The sequence below is a fragment of the Notothenia coriiceps genome, unplaced genomic scaffold, assembly GCF_000735185.1.
Source record: "Notothenia coriiceps isolate Sejong01 unplaced genomic scaffold, NC01 NC01_scaffold00009749, whole genome shotgun sequence".
Taxonomy (NCBI): domain Eukaryota; kingdom Metazoa; phylum Chordata; class Actinopteri; order Perciformes; family Nototheniidae; genus Notothenia; species Notothenia coriiceps.
The window spans coordinates 1-2,168 of NW_011342450.1; the positions used below are offsets into that span (position 1 = coordinate 1).

At 41.5% G+C, this 2,168-nt stretch overlaps 1 long non-coding RNA gene across 1 annotated transcript; it reads left to right on the forward strand.

The window, feature by feature from the left end:
• Nucleotides 1-61: 61 nt before the first annotated feature.
• On the forward strand, nucleotides 62-2,062 carry LOC104945572 (uncharacterized). The gene is made up of 3 exons (XR_798357.1): nucleotides 62-199; nucleotides 515-618; nucleotides 1,912-2,062. It is a non-coding gene; the product is annotated as an uncharacterized lncRNA (long non-coding RNA).
• Nucleotides 2,063-2,168: the final 106 nt, after the last annotated feature.

Consider the following 2,168-nt stretch of genomic DNA (forward strand, 5'->3'; position numbering starts at 1 on the left):
ACAGCCTGGCTGTGTGTGTGTGTGTGTGTGTGTGTGTGTGTGTGTGTGTGTGTGTGTGTGTGTGTGTGTGTGTGTGTGTGTGTGTGTGTGTTGCGTCCAGGTTCAGACGCGAAACATCCGCTGTCTTCCCGACGTCCTCGTCATCAACTGTGAGGTGAACAGCGCCAAGGAGGCCGAGTTCTGGAAGGTGCAGGCGGAGGTACAAACATCATCTCTGTTTTTATTTATTCATATTTTTACTTTCTCAGATTCAGTTTTAATGTACAGACACGTTCACTTTTTATTCAACAGTGTTTTTTTAAACGTATAGAGAGAAAACAATAAAGAAAATAGTACAAGATAGAAAAAAGAAAATCCCAAAATGATAAATATATGAAAAGATAAAAACATTAATGCAATTAAATAACAATTATTTAAAAAATCAGTTTGAATGAAATGCTGACTTTTTAAACGTAACAGTAATCTGTGTTCAGTTTGAATCCAAACTAATGTGTGTGTTCTCTTGCCTCCACAGTACGCCTTCAACAAGGCGAAGCAGAAGGAGAAGGAGAAGCAGGCGATGGAGCCTCCGAAGCCCAAAGAGCCGCCTCCGCCCATGCCCACCGAGTGGTGCTTAGAGTGAGACCTGGGTCATCTGTTACTGGGGGGGGGTTCAGAGTGAAACACACCGTGACACCACAGGGGGGAGTTTGTCCTTCAACACCAGAGCAGCACGTCTCTATGTTTCAGAGGAAATCATTTTCACATTTGGCAAAAACTAATAATTGAACATATAATGGAAATCAATTATGGTTCTAAAGATTTTGTCTGACTATTTAATTGACTTTTACTAATTACCTAATTGTTTACACAGGTCTGGCCTTCATTGACCCACATGTGATTGTTCTTGTACAGCAACAGGCTATCAGGCATTGCAAATTATTTACAAATAAAAACAGTGAAAGCATAGAGCGGTGCAGGGAGCACGTATTCACCCTGAAGGAAGCTGCTGGTTCCCTCGAGAAACAGCAACAGGATTTCTCCAGAGGATTTTGGAATATTGTAAAAAAAATAAGGTCTGTGGAAAACCAACCTGTTTGATAAATGCACGTTTTGTTCAACCGGATAATCTCCACTGTTTACTTTTATAATGTTCTAATCATAAATCTAATGTCCAGAAGCTAAATGCTAACGTGATGCTATAAAGGAACTACAGCCGAGTCCAGCAGCACGACTTCAACGTCACGCCAACTTCAGATCCATATTCAAACACACAGATTCTAGATGGTTCGAGTTGAAGCGTTTGTTTGAACAGTCTGCAGGAGGCAGGGACTTGCTCTCAAGCAGAACAGAAACTAACTTAGAGGAGTGTTTACGTGTTCGGCGTAATGACGTACAACGTCCTCCATGACTTCTGTAGTCCTATTCAGCCACTTGGTAACAACCATCGTTTCTCAGACACGTCCACTCTTCAGAAATCACCAGTGGGGTCACTGCTGATGATTTAATGTCATAGAACAAAACGTGATCCGTCTCTTCAATGTGTCTCAACCACAGACCTTATTTCAGATACTTTCCTAAACCCTACGGAGAGATCCCATTGGCTCTGAGACGAGGGGACAGGAAGTGGAGAAATGCTAACTCACTTCACTTGGGACTCGTCACTGCACCACTCTATACATAGCATATAACAGTAGAAGGATATATATTATAAGCGCTTTGAGAACCAGGAAAAGCGCATATATAAATAAAATGTATTATTATTATTATTAGAAGCAAAATATAAAGCAATAAGTTCAAATACACTAAACAACACTACAGAAACCAAAGACAATGTAAAATATACACAATATACGTTTGTCTGCAAAGAAGTTGCATTTCTTTTCAATAATTGAAATGTAAACACGTGACTGAATGTCCCCTGGTGAGCAGCGGGGAGGACCCGAGCAGCATGGCGGGATTCACCTTCGACACCAAGGCCGAAGACCTGAGACACGTCTGGATCCCTCAGAGCCTCAAGATGCAGATCAGCAAAACCCAGGGGTTAGAGGTCAGCAGCTGGCCGGAGGGAGAGGAGGTAACACAAGCATTCATTTGGTTTATTTGATTTATTGTATTGATATTATTTTTGGTGTTGGTTCTTTGTACGTTGTGTCTGTTGTTAACGATGTACAAGCAGCTAACGAGTC